The sequence below is a fragment of the Cervus canadensis genome, chromosome 2 (assembly GCF_019320065.1).
Source record: "Cervus canadensis isolate Bull #8, Minnesota chromosome 2, ASM1932006v1, whole genome shotgun sequence".
Taxonomy (NCBI): Eukaryota; Metazoa; Chordata; class Mammalia; order Artiodactyla; family Cervidae; genus Cervus; species Cervus canadensis.
In genome coordinates this window covers 20,454,599-20,465,806 of record NC_057387.1, presented here as the reverse complement: position 1 = coordinate 20,465,806, position 11,208 = coordinate 20,454,599, and positions in this window count along the sequence as shown.

Here is an 11,208-nt window from a genome sequence, read left to right as displayed (position 1 = left end):
TGAATTTTGAGTAATATCAGAGATCCTTTCTGATCTTCCCTGACGGGTCAGTGGTAAAGAATCCACCGGCCAATGCAGGAGACATGGGTTCAATTCCTACTCCGGGAAGATCCCACGTTCCGTGGAGCAACTAAGCCCATGTGACACAAGCAGTGAGCCTCTGCTCTAGAGCCCAGTAAGCACAACTCCTGCGCCCACAAGCTGCAACCACTGAGGTCCAAGCACCCTAGAGCCTGTGCTCCACAAGAAGAGAAGTCAGTTCAGTGTGAAGTCCGCACACCACAATGAGATAGCAGCCCGACTCATGGCAACTAGAGCAAAGCCCATGTACCAATGAAGACCCAGCATTGCCAAAATAAATTAATAAATCAATACACTGTTTAAAAAAGAAAGAAAGCTTTTTTAAAAAAAGATTATTGCTCTATAATTTAAAATCCATGTTAATTATTGCTTGACTAATTTGAGTAAAAAGTTATTTAACTCCTCAGAAAAAAAAGGCCCTTTACTGAAATGGGGAAAACAGTGTTACACTGTAAAAATACCTGAGGCATAAAAATTACATGATTGTGTGTACTTTAATTTGCACATGCTGGGGCACAGAATTGCCACTGGAAAGACAGCAGATCATCATTGTCTCCATCACCACCATCACCATCATCGCCTCCCCACCATGCTTGCTCCAGCAGGGAGGTGACACAGACATAACTAGCAGAGCAACCAGGAAGATTCTTATACTCCATTGCCCCTTTATATTCTTGTTGTGTTTTTTCTTTTCTAATTTTACCTTATGTTTAATGTGATACTGCAGATAAAGGACCTATAGAATGTAGTGGAACATTCTGCATGAAACTATAGTAGCTCTGAAAACATGGGTAGTACAGAAGGATGGGAAACTTCGCCTTTCCATGTGTGCTACTTGCTCTTCTTACTCAAACAACTCATTAAACTCAGAGCCTTAAATATTTTTTCACATCTGAAATTCCTTCTCTGTTTTGACACCAACTTTGAAGAACATTGAGGTTTACAACGTTTATTTAGATTTACAAAGTCACTGTAGCTAGGCAACTTTTTTCTAATGTTTAGCTTACTAGTCAAGTAAGCTGTGAAAAAGGATATATTCTTAACCAAACTATTCTTTATTTTACCTTTTTTTTTTTTGTATATTTGAGTATAGTTGGTTAACAATGTGCTAATGACCTAATTTCAATCATTTTTATAGCTGAGTAATATCTGTATTTAGGTCTAAAAACAACAGAACCGGACACTGAAAAACAGACAGGTTCCAAACTGGAAAAGGAGTATGTCAAGGCTGTACAGTGCTTATTTAACTTCTATGCAGAATATTTCATGTGAAATGCCAGGCTGGATGAAGCACAAGCTGGAACCAAAATTGCCGGGAGAAATATCAGTGACCTCAGATATGCAGATGCCACCACCCTTATGGCAGAAAGTGAAAAGGAAGTAGAGTATCTTGATGAATGTGACACAAGAAAGTGAAAAATCTGGCTTAAAACTCAACTTTCAGAAAACAAAGATCATGGCATCTGGTCCCATCACTTCATGGAAAATAGATGGGAAACAATGGAAATTGTAAAAGACTTTATTTGGGGGGCTCCAAAATCACTGCAAATGATGACTGCAGCCATGAAGTTGAAAGATGCTTGCTCCTTGGAGAAAAGCTATGACCAACCTAGACAGCATGTTAAAAATCAGAGACATTACTTTGCCAACAACAGTTCATCTAGTCGAAGCTCTGGTTTTTCCAGCAGTTATGTATAGATGTGAGAGTTGGATGATAAAGAAAGCTGAGCACCAAATAATTGATGCTTTTGAACTGTGGTGTTGGAGAAGACTCTTGAGAGTCACTTGAACTACAAGGAGATCAAACCAGTCTATCCTAAAGGAAATCGGTCCTGAATATTCCTTGGAAGCACTGATGCTGAAGCTGAAACTCCAATCCTTTGACCACCTGATTCAAAGAACTGACTCATTGGAAAAGACCCTGTTGCTGGGAAAGATTGAAGGCAAGAAGAGAGGTAACAACAGAGGATGAGATTGTTGGATGGCATCACCGGCTCAATGGACATGAGTTTCAGTTTGAGCAAGCTCTGGGAGTTGATGGACAGGGAAGCCTGGTGTGCTGAGGTCCATGGAGTCAATGCTGGAAAAGACTGAATGCAGGAGGAGTGGGGGACAACAGAGAATGAGATGGTTGGATGGCATCACTGACTCAATGGACATGAGTTTGAACAAGCTCCAGGAGATGATGGACAGGGAAGCGTGGCATGCAGTCAATGAGGTCGCAAAGAGGCAGTCACCACAGTGACTGAAATGAACTGAGTATTCCATTGTATATATGTACCTTGTCTTCTTTATCCATTCATCAACTGATGAACATTTAGGCTGCATCAAAGTCCTGGCGATTGTAAATAGTGATGCAATGACCATTATTGATTTCTCAGGGAATATACCCAGTGGTGTGCTTTCTGGATCATATAGTAACTCTATTTTTAGTTTTTTAAGGAACCTCCATACCACTCTCCATAGTGGCTGCATCAGTTAACATTCCTACCAACTGGAGTAGGTTGCCATTCCTTTCTTCAGAGGATCTTCCCTACGCAGGGATAAATCTGGGTTTTGTGCACTGCAGGCAGACTTTTTATCATCAGGGAACCCACAACAGTGCACGAGGGTTCCTTTTTCTCCACACCCATCGGGCATTTATTGTTTGTAGATTTTTTTGATGATGACCATCATGACCAGTGTGAGGTGATACCTCATTGTAGTTTTGATCTGCAGTTCTCGAATAATTAGTAATGTTGAGCATCTATCCATGTGGCTCTTGGTCATCTATATGTCTTTGGAGAAATGTCTATTTATGTTTTCTACCCACTTTTTTGCTTGGGTTGCTAGGTTGTTTTTTTTTTTTAATATCAAGCTTCATGAGTTGTTTGCATATTTTTAGAGATTAATCTCTTGTCAGTTGCTTTATTTAAACATATTTTCTTCCAATCTGAGGGTTCTCCTGTTGTGGTTTCCTTTGTGGTGCAAAAAATTTTAAGTTTAATTAGCTCTCATTTGTTTATTTTTATATTTGTTACTCTAGGAGGTGGTTCAAGAAAGATCTTCCTGTAATTTATGCCAAAGAGTGTTCTTCCTTTGTTTTCCGATAAGAGTTTCATAGAGTCTGGTCTTATATTTAGGCTTTTATTCCATTTTTAGTTTATTTTTGGGTATTTTTTTAGGGAGTGTTCTAATTTCATTCTCTTACATAAAATTATCCAGTTTTCACAGCACTACTCATTGATGAGACTGTGTTTTCTCCATTGTATATTCTTGCCTCTTTGTCATAGATTCAGTTCAGTTCAGTTCAGTTCAGTCGCTCAGTCGTGTCTGACTCTTTGGGACCCCATGAATCACAGCATGCCAGGCCTCCCTGTCCTTCACCAACTCCCGGAGTTAACTCAAACTCATGCCCATCGAGTCAGTGATGCCATCCAGCCATCTCATGCTCTGTCGCCCCCTTCTCCTCCTGCCCCCAACCCCTCCCAGCATCAGGGTTTTTTCCAATGAGTCAACTGTTCTCATGAGGTGGCCAAAGTATTGGAGTTTCAGCTTCATCATCAGTCCTTCCAATGAACACCTGGGACTGATCTCCTTTGGGATGGACTGGTTGGATCTCCTTGCAGTCCAAGGGACTCTCGAGAGTCTTCTCCAACACCACAGTTCAAAACCATCAATTCTTCGGTGCTCAGCTTTCTTCACAGTCCAACTCTCACATCCATACACTATCACTGGAAAAACCATAGCCTTGACCAGACGGACCTTTGTTGGCAAAGTAATGTCTCTGCTTTTTAATATGCTATCTAGGTTGGTCATAACTTTCCTTCCAAGGAGTAAGCGTCTTTTAATTTCATGGCTGCAGTCACCATCCACAGTGATTTTGGAGCCCCAAAAAATGAAGTCTGACACTGCTTCCACTGTCTCCCCATCTATTTCCCATGAGATGATGGGACCAGATGCCATGATCTTAGTTTTCTGAATGTTAAGCTTTAAGCCAACTTTTTCACTCTCCTCTTTCACTTTCATCAAGAGACTTTTTAGTTCCACTTCACTCTGCCATAAGTGTGGTGTCATCTGCATATCTGAGGTTATTAATATTTCTCCCAGCAATCTTGATTCTAGCTTGTGCTTCTTCCAGCCCAGCGTTTCTCATGATGTACTCTGCATATAAGTTAAATAAGCAGGGTGTCATAGATTAGGAGACCATAGTTGCATGGGCTTACTCTCTGCACTTTCCATCCTGTTCCATTCATCTATATTTTAGTTTTTATGCCAGTACCATACTGTTTTGATGACTATAACTTCATGGCATATTCTGGCATCAGGAGGCCTGATTCCTCAGGCTCCATTTTTCTTTCTCAAGATTCCTTTGGCTGTTTGTGGTCGTTTGTTTTTCCATACACACTGTAAATTTGTTCTTCTAATTCTGTGAAAAATGCCATTGGTAATTTGATAAGGATTACACTGAATCTGTACAGTGCTTCAGGTACTACAGTCATTTCACAATAGTGAGTCTTCTAATTCATGAACATTGTATATCTCTCCATTTGGCTGTGTCCGTTTTGATTTCTTTCATCAGTGTCTTATATTTTCCTGAGTATAGTTCTTTTACCTCAATAGGTAGCTTTAGCCCTTGGTCTTTTGTTATTTTGTTGCCGAGGTAAATGGGACTGTTTACTTAATTTCTCTTTCTGATCTTTCATAGCTAGTATACAGGAATGCAAGGGATTTCTGTGCATTAGTTTTGTATCCTGCAACTTTACCAGATTCATTGATTAGTCCTAGTTGTTTTCTTGTAACCTCTTTACAATTTCCTATGTATAGTATCATGTCATCTGCAAGCAGTGACAGTTTTACTTCTTCTCTTCCAGTTTAGATTTCTTTTATTTATTTTTCTACTCTGAATACCAGGGCTAGGTATTCAGACTATGTTGACCAAAACTATGTTGACTAATAGTGGTGAGTGTGGACATCCCTGTCTTGATCCTGATCTTAGAGGAAGTGCTCTCAGTTTTTCACTATTGAAAATTATATTTGCTGTGAGTTTGTCATTGTCACCTTTTCCTTTGAGGTAGGTTCCCTCTACTTACCCACTTTCTGGAGAATTTTTAATCATGAATGAGTGTTGAATTTTGTCAAAAGATTTTTCTGTATCTATTGAGATGATCATATGGTTTTTATTCTTCAGTTTTTTGGTGTTGTGTATCATACTGATTGATTAGGAGATAGCAAAAAATCCTTGCATCCTTGAGATAAATTTCACTTGATCATGGTGTGTGTTCCTTTTACTGTATTACTGGTTTCTGCCTACTAGTATTTTGTTGATGACTTTTGTGTCTATGTATATCAGTGATATTGACCTCTATTTTTCTCTTCTTGGGGTCTTTTGTGTTTCCATGCTAGTTTTTATATCAGGGTGATCTTGGTCTCATATAAAGAGTTTGGGAATGTTCCTCTCTCTGCAATTTTTGGAAGAGCTTGAGAGGGATAGATGTAACCTCTTCTCAACTTGCCTGTGAGGCCTCTGGTCCTGGACATTTGTTTGTTGAAAGATTTTTAATCACAGTTTCTGTTTCAGCCCTTGTGAGTGGTCTATTCATATTTTCTATTTTTTCTGGTTTAGTCATGAAAAGTTGCACTTTTCTTCAAGGTTGTCCATTTTATTGCCAGATCACTACCTGGAGTAGTCTCTTACAATCTTTTGTATTTCTATGGTGTCAATTGTAACTTCTCCTTTTTCCTTTCTAATTTTATTGATTTGAGTCTTCTCCCTTTTTCTGTTGATGAGTCTAGCTAAATATTTATCATTTGTGTTTATCTTCATGAAGAACCACCTTTTAGCTTCGTTAATCTTTGCTATTGTTTTCTTCGTTTCTATATCTGATCTTTATGATTCCTTTTCATAATGTTCAGGGGGTTCTCAAAGCAAGAGTGTTGGTGGTTTACCATTCCTTTCTCCAGTGACCACATTCTGTCAGAACTCTCCACTGTCTCTGTCTTGGGTGGCGCTTCATGGCATGGTTCATGTTTCATTGAGTTAGACAAGGCTGTGATCCATGTGATCAGTTTGCTTAGTTTTCTGTGATTTTCATTTTCATTCTGTCTGCCCTTGTTAGGATACGAGGCTTGTGGAAACTTCCTAATGGGAGGGACTCACTGTGGGGAAAACTGGTTCTTTCTCTGGTGGGCAAGGCCATGCTCAGTAAATCTTTAGTCCAACATTCTGCTGATGGATGGAGCTGTTTTCCCTCCCTGTAGTTTGGCCTGAGGACAAACTATGATAAGGGTAATGGCAGTAATTCTGACTGCCATAGATAAAGCAAGAGAATTCCAGAAAATATTTATTTCCGTGTCATTGACTACCCTAAAACCTTTGACTTTCTGGGTCACAACAAATTGTGGGAAATTCTTAAATAGATAAGAATATGAGACCACCATACCTGCCTCCCGAGAAATCTGTATACAGATCAAGAAGCAACAGCTAGAGCCAGACATGGAACATCAGTTCAGTTCAGTACAGTTCAGTCGCTGTGTCATATCTCTGTCTTTGCAACCCCTAGCACACCTGGGTTCCCAGTCAGAGGTTGTTCAAACTCATGTCATTGAATTGGTGATGCCATCCAGTCAGCTCATTCTCTGTCATTCTTTCTCCTCCTGCCTTAAATCTTTCCCAGCATCAGGGTCTTTTCAAATGAGTCACTTTTTCACATCAGGTGGTCAAAGTATGGAAGTGTCAACCTCAGCATTAGTCCTCCCAATAAATCCTCTGGACTGATTTTCTTTAGGATGCACTGGTTTGATCTCCTTGCAGTTTGAAGGACTCTGAAAAATATTCTTCAACACAATAGTTCAAAAGCATCAGTTCTTTGGGGCTCAGCATTTTTATAGCCCAACACTCACATCCATACATGACTGTTGGAAACACCATTGGTTTGATTTGATGGGCCTTTGTTGGCAAAGTAATGTCTCTGCTCTTTAATATGCTGTCTAGGTTGGAACAACAGACCAATTCAAAATTAGGAAATAAGGAAGTCAAGGCTGTATATTGTACCCCTGCTTATTTAACTTATATGCAGAGTAAATCATGAGAAATGCTGAGCTGGATGAAGCACAGGCTGGAATCAAGATTGCCGGGAGAAATGTCAATAACCTCAGGTATACAGATGATACCATCCTTCTGGAAGAAAGTGAAGAGGAACTAAAGAGCCTCTTAGAAGGTGAAAGAGGAGATTGAAAAAGCTGGCTTAAAACTCAACATTCAAAAAACTAAAATCATGGCATCTGGTCCCATCACTTCATGGCAAATAGATGGGGAAATAGTGACAACAGAATTCTGTATACTCTGAATTCTTTATCAGATAAATTGCCTGTTTCTTCTTCATTTATTTGGTCTTCTGGGTTTTTACTTTGCTTCTCCATCTGCAACATATTTCTCTGTCATTTATTTTGTCTATATTATGGCTTTTATGGTCTCCTTTTCAAAGGTGACAGGGCTGTAGTTCCATTTGCTTCGATTGTCTGTCCCTCGGTATGTGAGATTGGTCCAGGGACTAGTGTAAGCTTCCTGATGGGAGGGGATAGTGCCTGTGCTCTGGAGAATGGAAATTAGTCTTTTCCCTCTGATGAGCAGGGATTGTTTTGGGATGTCTGTGAGCATAGCATTACTAGGCAGCCTATCTACTGATGGCAGAGAGTGAAGAAGAACTAAAAAGCCTCTTGATGAAAGTGAAAGAGGAGAGTGAAACAGTTGGCTTAAAGCTCAACATTCAGAAAACTAAGATCATGGCATCTGGTCCCATCATCTCATGGGAAATAGATGGGGAAGCAGTGGAAGCAGTGTCAGACTTTATTTTGGGGGGCTCCAAAAGCACTGCAGATGGTGATTGCAGCCATGAAATTAAAAGATGCTTACTCCTTGGAAAGAAAGTTATGACCAACCTAGATAGTATATTAAAAAGCAGAGACATTACTTTGCCAACAAAGGTCCGTCTAGTCATGGTTTTTCCACAGTGGTCGTGTATGGATGTGAGAGTTGGACTGTGAAGAAAGCTGAGCACCAAAAAATTGATGGTTTTGAACTGTGGTGTTGGAGAAGACTCTTGAGAGTCCCTTGAACTGCAAGAAGAGCCAACCAGTCCATCCTAAAGGAGATCAGTCCTGGGTGTTCATTGGAAGGACTGATGCTGAGGCTGAAACTCCAATACTTTGGCTACCTCGTGCGAAGAGGTGACTCATTAGAAAAGACCCTAATGTTGGGAGGAATTGGGTGGAGGAGGAGAAGGGGACCACAGAGGATGAGATGGCTGGATCACATCACCAACTCAATGGACATGAGTTTGAGTAAACTCTAGGAGTTGGTGATGGACAGGGAGGCCTAGCCTGCTGTGGTTCATGTGGTTTCAAAGAGTCGGACACGACTGTGCAAATGAATGGAACTGAACTGAACTGAATTGAAGCTTACAAAAAGTCAAAAAATAAATCAAACAATAGAAAGCAATCTAAAATAAATAAATGCAAAGAAAACATAAAGCAAACACATAAAAACAATCAAAAATAAAAAAATAATAAAAAACAACAACTGAACAAAATGACACAAATCAACACAGAACAATATTAATAAAAAACATTTTCCTGGCACTTCCTCTGTCAGTGTCCTTGCTTCTACAGGGATCCAGAGCCAACCCCTGCCTCTTCAAGAGACCTTCCAAAACTTCTAGGTATTTCTCTGTATCTGCTGTGGGCACTGCAGATCCAGCTCAAACTCTAACCAGCCCCAATTCCATGTGAACTTGCCCCCAAAGTTCACTGCTGCTAAAGCTGGACAGTCTCAGTGGTAACAGTCATTATCTATTCAGATACTCCATAGACACAGGATTTACTGAGCCGATCACAGGTATTTAACCCACAGCTTGTGGAGCTGCATGGAGTGATTTTGGCCCCTCTTCCTTAGTTGCTCTGCTCCAGGGGTTCAACTGTGGTTTGGGCCACATTTGTGTGTGTGTGTGTGTGTGTGTGTGTGTGTGTGCGTGCATGCACCATCCTCAGACATCTGTTCCCCACCCAGATGAGATAGAGTGAAAATAGTGTCTGAGTGACACACACTTACTTACTCAGACCAGTGGTCACAATTGGAATGTGCACAAATTGCCTGTGGTGATGTAGACCAGCAGGCAGTTGCAACAGATGGGGGCACACTTGCCCTTGCGGGATTCCCTCCCTGTGCCCGGAGAGGCAAGGGCTCATATGTGGTGCAGAGGCTGTAAAGGCCCTACCCTTTGCATGATACTTAACAATGGTGCCTTTTCTCCTAGGCAAAACACACTTCCTCCAGTTGGCATTCCCAGCCTCAGAGCCTCTTGCTCCTGTCCTCTATCTTGTATCTGTGAAGCCAACAGTGATCCTCTCCCAGGATCCACTCTCTTAACCCCACACTTTAGCATTCAGCCCCAGGCAGGGCAAAGGCTCTCAGAGCTAATTCCAAATGTGGCTTTAAGATGGGCGGCACTCAGGACCACTGAGCCTACTTGTGTAGAAGCAGCCTTAGCTGGAGGGAAGGGCAAGATGAATCAATGGGAGCATCTTCCAGTGCCTGTGAAGGCCAAAGAAGTTGGCCGGTGGGAAAGTGGTTATGATGGCAACCCTGCCCCTTGCATGCCTCTCAACATTGACACCTAGCTTCTATGGTGTCCCATGCTTTATCTGCAAACTTTCCCGGCTGTAGAACTCCTTACTCTTGTCCCTTCAGGCTGTCTTTTCACAGCCAACAACGGTTCCCTCCCTGAATCTTCACTCCAAACTCCATATTCCAGCACCCAGGCCTCCTCTGCAACAGGAGGCATATTATTCAGGCTAGGATGAGCAGGGCTGTGGCACAGACCATGCATGCAGCTCTTAGTCTTACCTTTCACAGACCATCCTCTGCTTTGATCCCCTGAAGTCCCATTTCTGTCCCAGCTGATTTCCCCACTGTGATGGGCTTTCCCCTCCATCTTCAGCTTCCTGTCAGGGTTGCTGGTCCCTGTTTTGATTCCTCTTTTCTGTTTTACTTTTTCATTTTTCCTGATTATTAGTGGACTTTTTTGTCCTTTTAGGTTTCCAAAGACTTCCAATAATGTTCACCGGGTATTCTGTTGAGAATTACTCCATTTTTAGATGTATATTTTAAATATATATGTGAGGAAAGACAAGGAAATAAATCTACCTAAAGAAACAAAAGACCTATATATAGAAAACTATAAAACACTGGTGAAAGAAATCAAAGATGACACAAATAGATGGAGAAATATACTGTGTTCATGGGTTGGAAGAATCAATATAGTGAAAATGAATATACTAAGCAAAGTAGTCTATAGATTCAGTGCAATCCCTATCAAGCTACCAACGGTATTTTTCACAGAACTAGAACAAATGATTTCACAGTTTGTATGGAAATATAAAAAACCTTGAATAGCCAAAGCAATCTTGAGAAAGAAGAATGGAACTGGAGGAATCAACCTGCCTGACTTCAGGCTCTACTACAAAGCCACAGTCATCAAGACAGTATGGTACTGACATAAAGACAGAAATATAGATCAATGGAACAAAATAGAAAGCCCAGAAATAAACCCACATACCTTGGGATGGACACCTTATCTTCGACAAAGGAGGTAAGGATATATAATGGAAAAAAGACAACCTCTTTAGCAAGTGGTGCTCGGAAAACTGGTCAATCACTTGTAAAAGAATGAAACTAGAACACTTTCTAACACCATACACAAAAGTAAACTCAAAATGGATTAAAGATCTAAACGTAAGACCAGAAACTATAAAACTCCTAGAGGAAAACATAGGCAAAACTCTCTCCGACATAAACCACAGTAGGATCCTCTATCTCCCACCTCCCAGAATATTGGAAATAAAAGCAAAAACAAACAAATGGGACCTAATTAAAATTAAAAGCTTCTGCACAACAAAGGAAACTATAAGCAAGGTGAAAAGACAGCCATCAGAATGGGAGAAAATAATAGCAAACGAAGCAATGAACAAAGATGAATCTCAAAAATATACGAGAAACTCCTGCAGCTCAATTCCAGAAAAATAAAAGACCCAATCAAAAAGTGGGCCAAAGAATTAAGCAGACATTTCTCCAAAGAAGACATACAGATG